This window comes from Notolabrus celidotus, chromosome 17 (genome assembly GCF_009762535.1).
Source record: "Notolabrus celidotus isolate fNotCel1 chromosome 17, fNotCel1.pri, whole genome shotgun sequence".
Taxonomy (NCBI): Eukaryota; Metazoa; Chordata; class Actinopteri; order Labriformes; family Labridae; genus Notolabrus; species Notolabrus celidotus.
The window spans coordinates 9,386,410-9,407,613 of NC_048288.1; positions in this window are offsets into that span (position 1 = coordinate 9,386,410).

A 21,204-nucleotide genomic window follows, 5' to 3' on the forward strand; every position below is an offset into this window, starting at 1 on the left:
CAAAATTACTCCCTTGTTGTACGTCATAAAGCATGTTTAAATACTTTCCATTCACAGATGCTGAACACTTAAATGGTTGTATATTTGCAGCATAAGAGGCCTGCAAGGCCTTAAACTGGAGGAGCTGAGACTTCTCCTTCTTCACCACTAGAGAGAGACAGTAAGCCTGACAAGGATGGAAAATTATGAAGTGTGGGGCCCAGAGTATAATCTGATGTAAACACTTGTCTGTAATGAGATGACCTGGGATTCCTGATGCAATCAAGAGGCATGCTAAAAAAAGATTTCCATCTGGTCATGTTATTCTTGAGCCTGTAGATTTGTGCTGCCATCAGGTAGGTTTAGCAGCTAACAGTGTGCACCTTTCCCAAGAATACCTGAGCACTCTTTATAAGAGTAATTCCAGATTTAGGCTGTTATTCGTGCAGCTTTCAGTCCTGATTTATAATAATATTAGTCCTCTTTTGTTGCACATACCCTCTAGAGAACACAACAGTGGCTCTCACTGTGAGATGAGAAGCCCCAGAAATGTCACTTTCACTCCTTGACTTCTCTGGATAAGACACCTCTTCATTCCCTGCTCCACCTCTCCATCAGATAAAACACAATCAGCCAGGCCTGTGCACTGCAGGCTATATCAGCATACATGTGCATAAATGTGTAGTCGGTATCATCCTCCCACCTGTGTGTATTTGCATGGTTAATCTGCGTGCAGGGGGGGGGAGGACCTGATGGGGGAGATAGGTGCGTCTCACGGCCTCGCGAGCTCCTGAGGAATTTTATTGGAGGTTCAGCTCCCAGTCAATGGGATCAGCCGTAAATCCCGCTCACGGTGTGGCAGGAAATGATGTGACTCCGGCAATTTATGTCAAATAACTTTTGAGGATGTGTGAGTGTAGCGATCAGCGCTGCGGGGGCGGTGATAACTCTCGCGCAGGGGGGGGCTCCAGTTCACATTTAATTGAGACATTTTTCTTTATCTGCAGCGGAGCGCCGGGGCCGTGTTGTTGTGTAACGAGATGTAATGTCTCTCTTTATACGGGGGTCAACATCCGGGATGAGGGAAGGTCACGGGCTGACTGTTTGAGCATCCAATTTGCTCAAGTAATACGCGCTCTGCAGGGAGCTGGGTAAGACACACAGTATTAAGTTACACAGTCCACATATCACACTCAGACAATGGGATGTAATACATCCTTATTCTTTTATATGTAAGGGGAGCAATTCCTTGATATACTGAGGAACACATTCATTCCTGATGTGGAATTTAGAAACTACAAAATAAAAAAGCTACCTTTGTTCATGTTGGAACAATTCATATTGTTACCACTTTTTAACAATTCACTTTTATAAATAACCCAGTTTATTCATCATGTACACCTCAGTTATTATCCATCAATAAGAGCCACTATCTTACTGTGATTGGGGTCATATCAGGCATGTATTTACCCTCTGGTTTATAAGAATAGTCTTGATTTACATCACTTAACTTATAATAAAACATTACTTAGTTCTCATTGGTTTCCAGCCGTTAATTCAGCAACACTTCCGGGTATTACAGTCCTGTACTGGCAGCACAGATAACACAATTAAAGTCTTCCTTTTGTAATGGTGCAGATGTATGAGGAGCAAAATGCACTTAAAGTACACATCAGGATGAAAGCAAAAATATAAATGCACATTATGCAACAGCAGACACCTGTTAGTGTCAGGTTAGACGCTGTTATTACACTGTTATTACATTTTGCAGTAATGTGTGAGTAGCTTTAGATGATTTATTTTGTCATAAATAAGCCTAATTTAACTTTAATCTAACTTAATTTTTTATCTGTTGTACGTATTGTAAGTATTGTAGCCTGTAATATATTTCTTTTAATACAAATATAAAGATAATCATATACAACATACACAACAAAAATGTAGTTTACCATGATGACAGCATGGCTTTGTGAAGCACAGAGGACCTAAGTGGTTGTACATAAGGTCAACTGACAGACACTCATGGAGTGGAGGGTGCATTTAATTGAATGCATGATTACAAAAATACAAAAACACAAGGTGATGAATAAATAGTTCAGGCATGGGGCTTAAATGCGGATATTAAAAGGGGTTCATCTAAATAGAATTCCATTCAGAGTGATTCAAATCAACATATACTGTATCTTTATATCATTTCCATAATGGCCTTTAATTTAAAGCTGACTGTGTCCACTGCCCAGGTCTACAAGAATGATTGCTGCTGCTCCATAAACACCACTTCCAAATAATCTCTTCGCCAGCAGTCTGTATCAAAACTGTTTCGTTTTCTGACTTTCCCATTCCTAAGTATCATCCATTTCACTGATGGAAAAGCTGATCCTATCAAGTGTCTTTATGAGTTACTCCATCTATCTCACCACCTGAATAACAGTGACTGTAGGGCATTAATGGAATACTGAATATTATAGTCTATAATGAATTGTAGATTTTCTTCATTTTGTAAACCTGTATCTTATGTAACTATAATTGTCAGATGAAAGTAATGAAAGAAAAAGCACAATATTTTTCTATAAAGTGTGTAGCAGTATGAAGCAACTATACAATATATAAATCCTACTAGTATTTCTTTACTAGAGGTATAATCATCAAGCATACAGCTTTAAATTTATTATTAGTACTATTATTATTATTATTATTATTATTATTATTATTATTATTATTATTATCATCATTATTATCATCATTATATCATTATTATCATCATTATCATCATTATTATTGTTCATAGCCTTCCTCCACATGTGGTCAAATGATCCAACTGATTAAATGATTCCTTTATTTTCTCCCTGGCAAACCAAAACTTCTCATAACTGATTTATGAATAATTTTCTAACTTAACATGAGCCATTATTAAAATCATGATTGCTCTTATAAGGTTTCCAGAGCCTATACTGGAGTATATAGCACCTTTAGGTTAATTTTTTCCAGTACAAGTCAAAGCTTAGTGTTGAAATGTACTCAAGTAGTGGTGTGATTAATTACTAAGTGGTTCTGATAATAATAATAATGATGGACAATAGATAGTTCTTATTGATGCATATAGGCATAATGGAACAATATAATTGATCCTGGTACATTTTAACTTTGGTTGCTAATAGAGTTACTCTAAGCTGATCATGTGGAATATAAATCTACATAAATATGATTAATATTTAGGTCCTTTTATGAGGGGAGATATTGAGATAATCATTCATAACAAGGAAAGTCCTGTAGTCAAATTGTTCTTAAGTTAAAATACAGAAGTAATTGGACTTTTAGTAAAACTATATTATAGACCATAAGGCTCCTGCTGTACATTCTATAATAAAGCACCACAATATTATATATATTTTAATTATAGGCTTATATTTGATTATTTTGAGTAATGCATTCACAAGTAACATTTCTACATCTTAATGGCTTAACAAGGATTATGTCTTCTAAATACATGCCAATCTCAAGAGAGGCTGAGTCAGTAACAATGTAAAGACATTTCTTACAACAGTCAATATTTTTGCTTTCAAGAAACAAAGATAGATAGTCAAATAAATGTGGGAAATAACACGTCCCATATGGCAGGGGTTTTATTCAGGATACAACGAGGTGCTCAAGCTAAACTGTTACCAAATACAGCACCTCTTACTGCAGGCCTATCAGGATACTTCTCACTAATCTTGACGAGTTAAGTAACTGCAGGAAAGTGTTCAGTACATATGTAGTACAGAAAAAATAATACCAAGTTATGACAACTAGTGTAGTGCAGTAGGCCTATCGATGTAAGACATCAGTACTTAATTCAACTACTTAAAGTAATATCATCTAAAGTTAACACGTAATATCAGATCATATCTTATTTCTTATCAAACACAATTCTGTGTTGCATAAGTCCTGCACTGTGTATCTCTGGCGTGCTTCTCCTCGTGCAGCAGCCTGCATGGGGTCTTGATGAGATGCATGCACACACAGGCTGCAGCTCATAATTGTGGCCACAGCTCATTATTGTCCCCGGGATGATTTGGATCCAGCCGGGGGAGTCTCGTCCTCTGACACAACTTCACCGTCCGCCTGCAGACAACCACTCCGGGCGCTGATTGGTGGGATGAAATATTGCCGGTGAAAATTAAAAGGTCCCAGTGTCAAAATAATTCATGATATGCATATCTTCCCGCGGCTTGATGAAACCGCTGATATCTGGATAGGTGGATAATAAAAGCGATCAGGCTGCAGTTAAACTGTTTCAGCAGAGAGAGGGAAGGAGGTGGGGCTCTTTCTTTTTGTCAGGAGAGGTAGGCTACAGGGTCAAGATACAACAAGTGTGTGTGTGTGCGTGCGTGCATTTGAGCCCCTGTCCACCACACTCACCCCAGACCTGTGATTTGAATATCCGCTGTAATTGTCCCAAAACGGCTCATCAGTGGATCTGCCTGCTGCCATTAGGGGCCAACAATATGGTGTGACATTCAAATTCCCCCTCTATGACAGGTTATTAGGAGCCCCAAGCAGCCGGCACATAATTAAGCACCGTAACGTTGACCTGTAATATGAAGTGATGGCGCAGGCCTGTATGAAATAGGTGCTTTGGTAAAACACTGAGGGGATTTTTAACACAAGTGATCATAAAGAGAAGACAGCTGTCAATGTAAAACTCAACTTCTATAGAGGCAAATAACACAGAGTCTGATTTTATAACTGGAAAGAAAAAACTCCATACCAGCTGCCATGGCAACAGCTGACAGATTAGAGAGTGAGATCATCAGTGTGGTTCAATATCACCAAAAGTGATAAATCTAAATGTCTGTTCCTCTCTATATGCGATCATGTTGGTTTATGTTATACAATTCTCTTATACTCCATTTTTTATCCACATGGATGTTTTAGCTGTGTGAACAAATCCTTCAGTCCAAGAGAGAGAGAGAGAGAGAGAGAGAGAGAGAGAGAGAGAGAGAGAGAGAGAGAGAAACAAACAACCTGAGAAAAAAAATTAAACGTGTGACTTTCATATGTGACACTTAAAACGCCTATACACAACTTAAGACATGCTGTCTGAGGCCCCCGCTTTCCCCTTTAGAACAAGTGGACGTTGTGATGAGCAACGGACCCATCTGCTGTGCCCTCTCCTCCAACTGGTGTGTGAATATGATGTAGTGTGTAGGTGCCATTTTCAAGTGGCAACATAAAAACAGTGGTACCTGAAAATATCCTTAAATGATAAGTTTCATGTTACGGCACCTCCATGGGGGGACAGTTATCATTTCTATGCACCGAAGGTTTCATGTGATATTTGTTTTTTAATGAGGGTGCCGGTGAATGTTAAACCAAAGAGTGCACAAGTTTTAGAGCCTTTCTGCTGCTTTTAACCGGACCTCACTCACTGGGGCAGAGCAAGCCTTCGTGTTCAACTGTAGGCCAGAGGCCTGTGTAATAATAGTGGGTTTGTGGCAGGGTTGCTGAACAGAAGGTCTGCACTCCCCTCCTCCTCTTCCCCCCTCCATCTCTCTCCCTTCTCTCTCATCCCCCTCCTCCCCCCCCCTTTCATAACGGTGGCAGATGGCTGCAGATGAATCCCTCATATCATGTCAGGACGGCTCCTCCGATCCCAATTCATCTCTTTAAACACATTTCATCAGACGGAGAATACACAAGATAAAGGCGGCCGGCAGACAACAAAAGCACACAAAGATTGTCCTTGCAAACAAGTGTTCTTAGTCCCTAACACCACTTAATCATTCGTGCTCCTGTTATTGCTCCTCACCCCCTGTGCAATCAACTCTACCCCATTTTGCTGCTCTGCCTCTCACTCTTTCACTCTTATTTATGTTTTCCCACACTGTTAATTGTCTCCATCCCCTGCCACTGTCTGTCCTTATTAAGCATAAATCTTTCTAACAAGCTTTCCTCTCATCCCTGTCGCTGCCTTTTTGAAAAAACAGGTGTGTAAAATCCTCTCCTCCCCCTCATTGAGTCCTGGTTTCTGATGGCTGCCCTCTTGCGAGGGTGATAATTTGCCACAAAGTGAATTGTGATTTTTCTCTCTCCCACATCCTTTCTCCCCCCTGCCTGTGACCCTGTGTCACACCATCCGCATGATGCCGTTAATTGTGGATCAGGTGAAGTTTGTCTCACCTCATTTCAGGGCCATGCTCTGCTAGGGCCATTCTCCACCACTCAAAGGCCACATAATTTCACAGCCTCCTACTTCTCATTAATCCCTCCTGAGTGGCTGCTCTCCCAGTTCCAGATCACAGATTTGTTTTGCTCTTGTTTTCTGACTCACTGCCCTCCCTGCCCCACCCACTCCTCCACCTCCGCCTTCAGATTAACCCCTTTAGTGAGACCCCTCCCTACCCTCCAGTGTGCTTTCCCCCCTAACTACTTCTAAATCATGACATTAAAGGCCTTTATTTCCTTACATGTTCTTGTTTTTCATGCCTTTTCTTTCTAGCAGGATTCCCTTTGTTCTCTACCTTTGGAGTAGAAGCTTGCAGAGTCTTCTTTGTGACATGAACAGGCGTTTGTGGTGTCTGCTTTTAATGCCAGTATCACTCTCCTTCCAAAAACAACTCCACACCCGGCTGCATTGTACATTGGACTGTTAAAACCTGCCATCTCCAGCCTAATAAATATCAAGTGACAAATTTAACAAAACAATAGCGACTGAGGAAAAAGCTGTGTGTGTTTGTGTCTCGGCACATGTGCACGTGTGCGATCACTTCCTCATTCCTTCTCTGCTAACTTTTTTTTTTGTTGGTTATAAATTATTCATGAGGAAAAGCTGAAGATCTCTCATTAACATAAAATAACATTTGCTAATTTATGGAAACTCCTAATTACTTGCCTTATTTGCCACGGCCGTATCAAATATTCATAAATGTGTGATTATTTCTTTGATTCCACTGTCGTTTGGTTTAAATCTACTATTTTTCCCAAACAATAGCGGCGTGCCGGCGTGTGCAGTGTGCCTCAACCAAAACAAAATCAGGAGAACAGAGTGCACGCCTTTACTATTATTCCTTTATTTCAAAATATCTCTATTTTACATTGTTCATATTCTTATTTAGTGTCCTTGTGGTTGCAGATTATTTGAAACCTTTTCTTTATGTAGATAGGTCAAATGTTAATCTGTGAATGCACTGAACAACAAATCTGAACAAGAATTCTGGTGTTAATACATTTGTTTCCCTTTCTGATTTCAGAGCTCCACATCTCGGTATATGACCTATTTTAACATGCAAGTTTAAAAGAAAAGGCTGAAATTCAGCTCAGCATTTGACCTGGGATTTCTAAAAGAGCACTTTAAGTATAAATAACACAACATAAACTGTTATCTTCTCATCAAAGAAGCTAGGAAATGATAAAGAAAGAGCAAAAGCTCACACTACAAGCTGGTAAATTGTGCGGCTGCAGCTTCATTTCATTCCAACCCAAAATCAAAAATGCATTCACTCATTTGGCTCCCATCCAGAACTAATCATTTCATTTTCCATCCTGTAGCCTGGAACTCCGCTTTCACTCCGGTTCATTTTGATTTACTCGGAATTGAAAAAAGACTGAGAAGAGATGAGTCTATCTTTAAATATGTGCTCTTGTTGTCAGAGGAAGTCTCAGCCAAGTTCTTGGGAGGAAAAGCAGAGTCTTGGATCCCATCTGGGACGGCTAGATGAGGTCTCTCGCTGTCACCGCGTCTGTTGTCAAGGCTGCGTTTAACCTCAAATTTATGACTTTGTTATATCAGAATTAATTACACGTATTTCTCCCAAAGTGAGTGACGTTGACGAAAATGCTAAGCACAGGCAATTTAGCTCTATTTGCAGATTAATTTGGGCCCACCTGTGATGCTTGGTGTGCTAAGTAGGTACATCAGTTTTAATTACAGGCCTCGCAGAGTGGGTTTAGTTAAATTACAGTATAATTATCACATTTACCAAATATCAGAGTGACAAACGGTTGCAGGTAGGCTCTTCTGTTTCTCCAGACGATGCTTCGCTTCTGTCCTTCAAACAACCCTCAGACAGGTGGATGTGATGGAGGGCTTTGTTTCTGAAGGAGAACATCCACCTTCATTTATCAACGTCCCTGTTGCCAAAACTCAAATCTCATGGGTTTTGACGTTTCCTGTTACCACACAAAATAAGTTCTGATGAAAGTCTTCGTGCTTTAATGAAATTAGGAAGAGTTTGTTGAAAACAAAGGAAACATACGAAGGACGCAAAGCTGTTACTGTCACTGTTAAGGAGAATAAGTGGCCTTTGTCCACATCATTACCCTCTTCATTCAGTCAGTTACATTCATCTCTTCAAGGATAATATGATTCATGCTCGACTGCCAATTCACCAGTCTATGTCTGAGAGAAAAGAGTGACCTTTGACCCCTTGGATCATTACAAATGTAAGACATATAGAGCCATCAGGGATCAGCTGAAGACATTAATCTTCTGCATGTTTTATAAGAAGTCACATCATAATTCACAGAAGCAGGCGTGATAAGAGGAGCAGCTTCTGATGAGTTTGAAGTCTTTGAACAAATATTGACGATTTTTAAACATAGAGGAACAATTTAAAGTAAGGGTCTGATAGTCTGGTAAATATGCTTTGCTTCTTGTTGATAGTAAGATAAGATGATTAAGACGACTCTCAGTGTTTGTAAACATCAGTTGAATTATCTTAGCTTAGCATAAACACTAAAAACAAGAGGGCCACAGCCAGCCAAGCTCTCTTTTTAAAGCTCCTGTGACGAGTTTTTAAATGGTTATGAAATAAACTGAAATTAACAATGAGGCATCTTTAGGACCTACGAACCCAAACAAGACCAACTGCAAAAAGGCTGACAGTTTCTGTGTTGTAATGCCTGTACACCACCACAAAGGGGGGTAGGTGTTTGATGATTTACAGCACATTAAAGAAAAAACTTAATTATTTTCTCCAGAGAAAATATTCACAGTGAATGATTTGACTGTCCGAAGAAAGCAGCATGAGATTTGTCGTCAGAAAACATGACTTCCACAAAGTTCCTTATATGACCTTCAAAGTGTAATCAAATTGTCCCTTGTCACTTTAAGGTTGCCAGGCAACCCACAAAGATGTCAAATCACTGCGCCCTTCCAAAAATTCTCAACCATTGACTGTATATAGAAGTAGCAGAAGCAGAAACAGACACTCATGGTAATGGAAAGTTCATTGACTCTTGAGTTAGTTTCATTTCCTCTCACCGTTTTCTCCTCTACTCTGATAATCTGGTTCTGAATGTGCAAGAGCCTCATTGGTCAACAGAGCTGTCAATCAAGTATCTTTTTAAAATCACATAACTTATTAAAACTTAACATTTTAGATAAGAAAAATCACTTCATAAATCAGCATAAGAACTATCTATAAAGACAGAAACCAGTTGTATTTTAATTTCATAGTTTAGACCATCGTGCCATCTGTTAATATGATGGAGGCAGGGTTTATGACCTGTACTGCAGCCAGTCAGTAGGAGGAGCTCTAAATCTATTGTCCTCACAGTCAGTGAACACTGTGTTATTATAATTTTTTTTTGTGTGAATTGATCCCAAAAGGTGTATTTTTTGGCTTAAATCAATAATTTCATGATAATAACTGATTGCACATCAAGTTCTAGCAAATACAGAAGCACATTAGTGAGGTATCTCTCTGATGACAACTAGCATATGGCTTAAAAGTGAGGGAATATTGGTCAGACTCCAAATGAATTAATGACTGCTAATGTTAGCTTTTGGAGGATAATTTGTATATATCCTCTGACCCCAAGATGACCTCCAGAATGTGTTTTCATTGGTGAGAGTTACATATGTACACTGGGGAAAGATGATATAGCATTTGGGAATACAGAGGGATTTGTTTCCCTTTGGTTCTGCTCTTTTGGCTTGGCTAAAATAAGCTAACCAGCTAGTGGCTTTAATTCACTTTGACTGTACAGCCCCAGTAAGGGATTAAGAGTAATATTGATTCTTCTGTGTAAGCTTTGACTTATCAGGGCTAAGAAAATGTATTTGTGTAGTTTTAAAAGACTAAAGTAAAGTAAAGTACAAAGTGTGTGATCCAGCTAAAAGACAGACATAAGCAGCGTTCAGAGGTCAGAGCAGAGCTGAAACGTGTCCAGGACTGGACCTGGACTGGAGAGACGGTCCTCATTTAGCCTTTGGCTGCTGTTCTCTCCCCCTCAAAGTACTATATTAATCATAATCACACAACACCATTAGACTATGTCATTCTATTAAAGAAATCACATTATCATACATTTCATTAATTAAACTCCAACCCAATCCATCCACCCTGAGGAGGAGTCATTCAGAGCAAGAGGGCTGGAGATGGAGGTGGGTTGGGATGGAGGAGGGAGGAGGAGAAGGGGGAGGAAGGTGGCAGAGGGCAGGACGCTCCAACACTCCACTCACCCACTCTCCAAAGTGAAATCAAGGGGACAGATTTGCATGTCATGGGCACGGGGTGGGGTACAACTCGAGCGTTAGACAATAGCAGCTGATGATGGAGGTGGAGTGGGGAGTCTGACAAGAATCTGCATGATGGAGGAACGCTAGAGGAGGAGAAGGAGGAGAGTCAGATTCCCTCCTTAAATGGTAATCATCAGCCAGGTCACGGGGTGATACAATGATGGTGCCGAGGGTGCCATGTTTTCTCCCTGACACAAACACACTTCAAGTGGGTTTGAGGGGGGGCGAGTGTTACTGATACCTCTCAGGCCAGAAATGTGAGTCGGTTCATGCCAAGGATGCAGCTCAGGGCCTTTTTTGATATAATTGTCAGTCTCTGTGATTAGTCCATTGATTTATTTACACAGTGATGTTTATTAAACAGGCAAAATGTTTGGTTCACAAATGTATTTATCATGTCATACACTTAAAAGTGCTAATGGAGCCAACATGGATGTTTGAGACACCATAAGTACTGATGGTACCTTGATAAAAACATCACTTGATCACTTGATCAAATCTGTCAGAAAGTATCACTTTTTAAAAAAATATATTAAAATGTTCTTATTAATCATCCAAACAGAAGATCTGGTGAGACATATATGATATATAATGAAAACGAAAAGCCTTAGATCTTCTTATAATGGCCATTTAAACACCTTCAGACTCCATTTCAAATCCCATTCTAATTGTATGTGTTTTTTCTTATCAGGAAAAAAAGCTGCGTGTTTATAGCTGATGACAAAGCTCCTCATAATAATTAGGATCTTTGGAGTGAATTGAGTTCTAAATGATAAAAAAAAGCTGAGAAAATATTTGAAAAGTCATTCTCTATGATTGCTCTGTGAAGACCTCATCTTGTATTCAACTCTAACAAAACAATTTGCTGAATTAAATGTGTAATAAAAAAGAAATCCAATATTTGCATTTTTACTTCATGCATACAATCATCCAACCACATGAGATGTGACTGCATGGTGTACCAGTTCTGTGTCAACGATATCCTCCTCTTTTTTTTCCTCTGCACAATGTGCTGGATTTCTTATTTCTGCATTTCTTTACTACAGAGCCAGTCCCCATCTCTTCCCTCCATCGCTCCATCTGCCTGTCCCTCTCTGTCTCTCTCCCTGCGTCTCTCTGGGTCTGATTAGCATGTGTAGTGTATGTTCCGTCACGCTGTAGTGTTGACCTGTGCTGTCATCTCCCTGATTACCTCCCTGATTCACTTTCCTTGTTTAGTAATGTGCAATCAATCATAATCAATTAGCCAAAATGTTGAATCATTAAAACCATTATCATTAATTAAAATAATTATCACTTTCTGCCAATGCTTCATTACCAGTGTTGTCTAACGTGTCTGCCACACTGCAGACTTTTCTGCTGCTGCTTTTTTCTGCAAGAAGTCACATTTGTAAAGTTTCTTTTGAAAGCATGCAAACAATCACTGATTACTTTACTTTTCATAATAACTGTAGATTAGCTTAAATATGCACTTTTGACAAAACAGCAAATAGTAATGATTAATTGGATGTTTAAATAATATACTCATATAATGAAATAATGGCCAAAGAAAAGTTTTTGGTTGTGTAATATTGGAGGAAAAAAAAACTTGGTTTGTTTGAGAGTCTGAAAAACTCAACAAACAGCTCCTCCTGACTTGATCTGAAGTGTTTTCTCACTGTCTGGATTCCTCTGCAGCTCTCCTTCCATTCTCTCATGCTTGACCAGAAACTGTCTTTTCCTCCACCTCAGACCAAAGCAGGCCTGTTCTTTAAAAAGACAGAGCAGGGATGAGACAGGGGCACCTTAATGATGTGTAAACATCCAGAGAGAGGCAGAGCGCTCGTCTAAAAAGCCCCGAGGGAGGGATGAGAGGTTCAGACAGACACGCAGCTCACTTAGTCCTGCACTGCCTCAACCCGAGCAGTGATTCCAGACGATTGTCAGCCTGCTTCTCTAACCTGGAATAGACCTGTCACTCCCTAACCCTCAATAATTGCTTGTGTCCAAATTTCCTTGAAAGTAGGTTTGGGGACCCTGAGGCCGTAAAGGGTGCAACTGAGTGAATGTGTGCGTAAAGAGTGCGTGTGTCTCTATGGGCGTCTGTTTTTCCAGCTCAGCCCATTGGGCAAAGAAGGGTCTCCTCGCTCCCCTGCATCCCCGCCGCTGCTGAGGAGCATCGCTCACTGCCACCTGGGGAAAGCAGGCGTCTCATTGGGGTCATGCCACCCAGTGGAATGTGAGTCAAAAGGAAATGGGCCTGAACATTGCACAGTATCCCCAGTCTGAGCTCCATTAAGCCAGGCGTTCTGAGTCTGGGATGAATGTCCATTATTACGCACAGCACAAGGGCCATCTATTGAGCTCATGGGCACTGTGCTTCATAACCTACATCAGAGGAGAGAATAACGAACCTGTTGTCACAATTTTGCTGCTCCTGAATTTTTAAGTGAATAAAAACCCATGCAGGATTATAACACCTCTGATGAATCAGAGAGAAGCACAGGAAACAAGCTTCAAAAAGGAGGGTCTCAGACCATGTCACCCTCTCCGCACCTAGAGACCTGTGATCCTTTGCTGGAGCCCATCATGACCACCTGATTACTGTGTTTGCAAATGGTCTCCAGGAATGGATGTAATTGGATCTCATTAAGGGCCATGAAGTGTGACTAGAAGCCACTGAAAATATTTGAGGTTTTTCCAAAGGAGGACAGCAAAATGTCTTTAAAAGCAACATATGGGGTGTATACAGGAGCCACTGTCACATGTAAAGACTGAAGAAGGATTAGGCTGAGGGAATACTGTTTTCTGTTCATGGATTAATACTCAGTTGAGTGTCAGGTAGGACAGATGAACAGATGTGTTCTTGAATATAGTTTGATCTGTTTGCCTGATAACAAAAGAGAAAAATGTTAAAACTAAGACATCCTCATTAACAACATTTTATTCAATCAAAGACCACAGACACAAAATCAATACAGTAAATTAATCACACAAGGATTACTGTAAATATATAATTCAAACCAAAAGACACTGAAATAACAAACACACAGTTCAAACACTGGAGGTATTAGGTTCCCACATACACTGATTACTGGATGTCCTCAGTCACTGCTTGATTTCTGAAGAGGGGTCATGAAGCCCAAAGATGGGGGTCATCATATTTTTCTCAATACAACTAACTCCGTAGTGGCCGACTCGGTTGTGAGCACTTCATATTTGTGCGTTGTCCTGTCCGCATCACTCTGCAGTACTCCACCTATATACTTGTAGGCAGTGTGGTCTCTATGCTAGTCAGGTCGCCTGTTTACGGACCTGCTACGTTTTCTGCTTGTTTCTCTACAGGGAACTATGGTGACTCAGAGTGCGTTATGAGCTGATACATGTTGCCGTTGATCATACAGCAGTTTTTACAAAAGGAATAAACAGGACATGTTTCTGGTCCTGCTACGTTTTCTGCTAGCTTTTATTGAGTGTATTATGTCAAATTAGAGCTGATACATGTTGAAGATGGAGGGAGATTAAATGAACCCCCAATGTACGGCAATTTCGGAAATGTTTCAGAAATGGAAACAGGGCTTCCGGTTTGCATCGTTTCAACACGCAGTTAAGCCTGGTTTATACTTCTGCATTGAATCGACGCCGTAGCCTATGCCATGGGTCTGCGTAGCTCTTCTCCAACACAAATGCCTACGCGCATAGTCTGACGTGAACCGCCTCCCATATGTTGCGACACCTTGAAACAAGCCCTTCCGAATGGTCCTCTAGGCGGCATTTACAGCACTTCTGGAATCGCTTTACATCGGCAGTAAATTTAATCTCCTATGACGTCTACTCTCTATTCTTCCTTGTCATAACTACTGTATGATCAAAGGCAATATGTATAAGCTCTGGTTTAGAATAATACGCTGTGAAAAAGCTAACAGAAAAAGTAGCGGAACCGGAAACAGGTGACCTGCCTATCATAGAGACCACACAGCCTACAAGTGTTTCAGCTGAGTATTACTGAGTGACTTGTACACACTGACACACAAGTATGTAGAGCTCAGGACCACGTTGGCCACTACGGCAGAGAATTTTTAAAGGCTCTGTTGGGTTTCCTTGGCTTTTAGAGCCAGCCTCTAGTGGACACTCAAGGAACTGCAGTTATTTTGCATTTCTGCACTGGCTTCATTTTTCAACACTTAGGGTTCACACTCGGGAATCACACATGGCCAACCATCTCCTTTGTTCTCAGAAGGCTGGTTGGCTTTATTGACTCTGAAGCTCCGCCCATCCAGGTAGCAGAGAGACAGGTAGATGGAGGAAATTATCCCTAAGACAAAACACATATAAGTAATGAATCTGATTATAAGGAAACATAGATTTGATGGCAGGATACCAGATATGCTGTAGCAGAATCAAATACATGTTTGTGTTTTAGTAGTACAGTAACGCCGTTGTGTAACCACAAAGACTCTGAACATGGCGTTTGATGAAATCGTTTCACAAAAATAAGTGTCCAGAAAAAGACATCCCACTCCACCTCTGCCTGTTTGTGATGAAGGGCTTCTCTGGCTGTGAGAGTGAAAGAGACAGGCTGGGCTGGCTGTCATGTCATAAAGGATGCAGTCAGAGAGAGCAGACATGATTTCATGGCTAATGATTCCCACACTAATATCAGTGTGGGCTGCAGAGGGGGATAACCAAGTTGAGCTGTCTTAGCTCAAATGATTCAATTAGGCCAGCTGTCCCTATTTGTCATGGCTCAACTGGCTTCTAGATTACCTTTCCAGAGTGCATACGTGCCTCTGCATTGAACTTACCAGCTCAACAGTTTCAGAAAAAAAAGCCAGAGAAAAAAGAGAGGATACAAGGAGATAAAGGAAGAAGCGGTGGAGGGGAAGAAATGAAACAAAGAATGCAGTAATAACCGTATTATCCACTTAAACGCTGCGGCCAATTATAGAGATAAATGTGACTTTTTGTCTCCTGGAGGATCCTTGTGGTGAAACCAGAAAAGAGCGTGCTGAAGAGATGCTATACATGAAAAAAGGGATCACTACAAGCGAGAGTGACAACAGGAGAGGCAGTGTGGAGGTCAAGAGATGAAAAGAGGGGAAATAAAAGAAACAGAGTCACATTTTAACGACTTCTTTAAACCTAAACCTTATCCAAAGCTGCTTTCTCGATATAAAGATGTAAAATGACACAGAGAAGAGCAAAAGCACATCCACACACTCGCTCCACACTTGCTCCACCTTTCCTTCCCTGAGCCTCAATTAGATGTGTGAGAAGTATTAAATTCAAAGAAGCATTAGAGTCATTAGTGCTGATTGAGTTGATGACTCTGAGGGCGATGTCTTCCTCCTTTCACTTTAATGTAGTTAAACGTAAATTTGTGTCAACTAACCTCATCAGATCCAATTAACACAATTGTCAGTTTTGGGTCAGGGAGTAAAGCAGGCGAGGACGAGACACTAAAACGGTAAAATATCTCGTTTATTAAAGGTAATTAGTTGTGTTAGCATTATTAGTGCTGTCACTTAATATGAAGCCTATAAAACAAGAGAAGTACAGTTCCTCTGCAGCACACACACAGAGTAGAGCGAGGTAAAGCTTGATTAGACGTGACTTCTTACAAATAAACAACATCCCATTAAAAGCAGGGACGTAACAGGCTCTGTGCACACTGTGCTCAATGCTTATGCAACCATGAAAACACAAATGATGCTTCTTTTTTTATTTCCTCATAACTAAACACAGCAACAGCACATTACACTCCACTCCACAGAAAGCTGCATTAACACAGGAAATAAAAGGCTTCCTCCTCATGGACGATATCTGAGCTTATTACAACATGCCATACATTCTCTGTATGTACTCTCTCTATACTGCTTATTGTTAGCAATGTGAGTGGAAATAATCCGATTATACGGTTCTGTAGATCTGAGCCATAAAGCTTTATCACTGAAAGTTTTTTGGTGTAAAACTGCACAAGAAATTTTTTTTTTTTGTTTTCAAATCATAAATATTGTTTTACTTTTCAGAGCACATTGTGTATTAATAAAAAAATGTAAGACTCAAGACTTCTCTTAAATCTTGCGTCTTTAAACCTAAATATACTCAAATTAAGTCATTTTCTAACAAGGTGCTGCCCACAGCAGTCTGAAATGAAACCCAGCTTGTATACAGTTACGATGCATTCACTTGTTACTGCAGCTCCATGTTTGTTAGCGCTGAACTGAGAACTGCAGAACGAGGACAAAGCCTCGCCTCAGAGCTGTCAAAGCTGTGACTGGGATCGGCCTTATTACAATGATTGAGGGAGCAGGCCTTTGCAGCACAAATACCATCCAGAGGGACTAGAAAGGCCACATTCATACAACCGAGTTCACACATTTGTTTTCATTAATGCGATTCCGTTCTGTTTTGTCAGTTTTGCTACCAAACAGTTACACACTTATACGGTCAGCGGGGAGATAAAGGGACCAGATATCGCCAGAGGTTACAGAACTGATACAGTAAATAGAAGTGCTTCATGTTGCAGCTGAGAAGGTCCCTCGGGTACTGGTGTTTCTGACCTTCTTAACACCATGAATGTGATGATAGTGACGTTAAATGAAATGAATCACTTATTGATTAATCTCTGAAGGGGTTGATCAAGCTTATGGTTTACTAAAAGATTACATTTTTAATTGTGAGTCCCTCAGAGGCTCAAACATCCTTCTTCTTTTCTTTTGACTTTCATACTGTAGAGTTAAAAGATGGAAGGATGAGTCAGAAATGAATGATTTTAGATTAATTTAGCATATGCTGTCAGCACGCTATTTTGCTGTTGAGATCTTTAGCACTCAGGCCAAACAGTGACTAACACACAGACTCGACAGGCCCAGGAATACAGAACGTCATTACTGCCTTCTCTTCAGAGATGGAGCGAGGTGTCGATGACACTTCTGTTGCATGAAGGCAGCAGCTGAGCTGTGAGATGTCCTGGCACACAGTGCAGTCTTTGTAGCCAGACACCCAGAATCTTTACCTTGTAATTACAGGAATATTCAAAGACAACATATGATGCAATTTCTACCAGTTCAGACTGGACAATGGTTTTACTGTCTCTAAGTAAATAACTAAGAGTGCTAAAGCTCTGTCTTCTTTCTTAGTGGTGTACCAAAGTTTAAAGGTTTTATGGAAAGGTAGCCAGCATGTGCTCTAGCAGAGACAGAGGAGATAGTATATAGAATGCTCAAACCTGTAAAGAAAGAAGTCATGGTGAGTAGACAGCCTAATCTTAAATATTCTTGAAACACAGGGGAACAGCTAACTTGACACTTTCTTAAAGTGAAGTGAAGCCACTGACAGAAATTTTTACAAATTCTTCAAACACTTTAAGAACAGTAAACAATCGTGCTAGATTGTTGTGATTAAACATTCTGCACCGTCTGCAGTTCTTCCCCAGTCAAAGAAATTAAATGAACCCCCAAATTTCACATCTGTGTCTAAATTGATAAGTCTCAGTAAGGACCTCACACATTGAGTCTACTTCTGTCCTCAAATTCAAGCATACTGGGTTGACATACAAAGATATCGATACAATTCTTGCTCTACCAGAATATCTTACAGACAGGACTCAGTCTGATCTCATCTTAATCCCCCATGAGCAGAGCACTTTGCAGCATTTAGAAAGATACAGTGGCAAGGACAAACTTCCTTTAACAGACAGAAACCTCCAGCAGGACCTGACATCTGCCTCAACTGTGCTGCGGTTGGAAAGAGGGATAGAGGAGATGAAGAGAGGAAAAAGAGATGATAGTGGTGAGGACGGATAGTAGTATTGTAGCAGCTGGAGTCTCGCATGTCCAACACCCACAGCGATCCAGAGGAACTGAAATTTTGTTTTACACCACCAGAAAATCATCAACAATCTTGTAAACAACACTTTTCTACCAGCTAGCAAGCTAATAAAGAAGCTGCAGGTCATAATTTCAGTCCAGTTGCAGTAGCAAATATATAAATACATACAGTACATAGTGAAAGATGTGGGATAACTGTTCTATAAATATTATTATAAAAAATGTAGTGGCCGATGCAACTTGTTTTTGATATTTAGATACAGCTGTGAATGGACTATTATCGCTAGCATCGTAAAGTAATGTTATATTACACTTTAGCACAGATATGTGATGGATTTGTTCAGTTCTTTATTTCTCTGTATATAATCAGGCTGCTATTGTAACCAATGTCTGATACAGCAACTCTAAATAATGCAAAGATCATCTGATTAAGGTTCCTTCATCTGCAGCTGTCTAACATTTTTAACTCAGCTCTCCACAATGCTGTCTGCAGGTATCAGCATGATGAGTTGCCCACTGCATAAATGGCCGCTATGCAACATACACAAATTGCTCACCAGATTCGTCTATAACGAACTAGATGTGTTAACTCTTGAACTTTAAAGAGATGGAAGCTTTTTTTGTTTAATTTGGACAGAGCAAGGCTAGCTATTAATCCCCGTTTCAAATATTTAAACTAAGCTAGGCTAACTATGTAGCTTCATGTTCATCATGTTCATATGAGAGCAGTATCAGGCCAATGTAACTACCAAGGTGTTTTTAAGACTACAACACTGTGGCCTGTCTGTGCAGAACATGTTGATTCGCCCCAAACAGCCGCTGTAGCTTACGAATGAAAGGCTTTAGCTGCAAGCTAGCTAGCAGCTGGTACATTAGCTTTGACTTGTGTGATTTTTTCTGCTATCACGATCAAAAACTCTGATTTCTTTATTCTTTCAGATGTTGAAACTTTTCTGGCCTCAAATACAAACAGACATCTTTCAAACTGACATGTTAATATGAACTATATGTTTCTTTGTTTGCTATTTTACCACCTCCAAATCCGCTTCATGCTTCATCTGAACACAGTCAGAAATCAACACAATAAGCATGACCCCCCCATAAACAATTCACAGTGACTCAAGTACCTAAAAGTGTTACTTTATGAAAAATAAGAAGCAAAGGTCTATGTTATTTTACATTTTACATTTGCTAGCATTTGTTTTATCATAGCTGAAGAATTTGACAACAAACTCGAGATGTGTAACCTCAATGAATTTATCATCAAGCTTTAGTCTCCTCTTAACTCTCTGTATCTCAGTTATCATTCTCGGCTGGAGAGCAGAGACACAGAGATCTCCTCACCTGCTCTCTTCACCCCTCCTCCTCCTCTCCTCCATGTGTACCTGCAGCACTAGACTGCACTGCATCATGGGTGCTGCTGAGGCCATGCCAAAACCCAATTTGGATCGTGTCCAGCGCTTCATTGGAAAGTAATGGTTTTCACTGAACTGAGTTATGACCAGCTGTTTGCAGACAGTCTGTGACATACTGATGGAGCAGAACACCGTATGTTGCTTTCCAAATCAAATGATACAAGGAGTGTGACAGTGTGGAGAAACATCTGTCATTAGCAATTTTCAGCACGCTCCGCTAATTCTGGACAAAATACGCCTAATGAAGTTACTGCAGGAAACTTCAAATATTGTCAGTGCAACAAGGCCATGAGATGCCGGTGCTCACCAAGGCCTGTGATCGGATTCATTTGTTGTGAGAGGAATACAGACGGAGGAGGGTAATTGTTTTTGATCATGCTGTTTTAAAATGCAAATGGCAAACGTTCGTCTTTAATCCAAGAACAAAAACCCCAAGAAATCAAGGACGAGAGGGTGGCCGGCTTGTCTTTATTGATGTCCCCTCCCTTGTCGTGGCGCTTCATAGATGGAGTTTCCGTATGTGGGGGACCACGAGGCTTTGATGGGCTCTTGTTATCAAGTTCAGTCACCAACACAGAACTATCGCTAGAATCTCATCTGTTGCAGAAACCTCTCTGTGCAGAGGATCAGGTTGTTTTCCAAACTATCACACAGGTTGTCTTCCGCAAATCTGAAGTCAAAACTGATCTAAAATTTTATTTGGAACAAGAGAGTTTTACACTTTTGTGGAGGTCTAAAAAATCACATCTTGATTTGCTTTGGCACCGGAAACTCTAAATAAGATTGTCTCCTTGCTGCCTCCGTGGTTCAATATTGAGTTGAAATGTAGCCTATAAGTCTAGCACTAACAATATTCATTTGGCCATTCTGCGTCTGTAATTTGCCAGTTTTCCTAGAACTGTCCTCAATTTATTCAGCCTGTGCTGTGAGGATGAGAGGGTTTGTGACAGGCAGCTCTGCAGAAAGTGGTCCTCTCCTCCAGAACAGTTGTTGTAGTGAGAAGTGTTAGAGACGGGTGGGCGTCTGGACCCAAGTATGCTGATCAAACACGAGGCCTGTGTCTATCTGGCAGCCGTCTCCTGGCGGCAGAAGGGCCATAAACCCGCCTGTGTTAATTCTGCCGTAATTATCATGGGTGCCACATGTTATGCAGGATGTCCTACCACTGCAGATCCACTCGAAAGTTTGCAGTGAAATCCTTCCACACTGCTCAAAGCTGTGGCAGACGAGCGGATGCAGAGGGTGACAGTTGGCCATTGTGATTAGAAAAGGGCCGCTCCTGGAGCCCTGCCCCACATCTCATTTCCTGTCGAGGCCCTTTGTAATGATGTGTTTTATGCAGTGCATGTTGGTGAATAACTGGCTGCACTGAGATGACAATAATCACCCATAATGCCCCAAGGGAGGGGGCGGCCCCTCTCAGGGACAACATTAGTCATAAATATGCAAAACGGCTGCTGTCCTTACTGCACAAACATGCTTTGTTTCAGTTCAA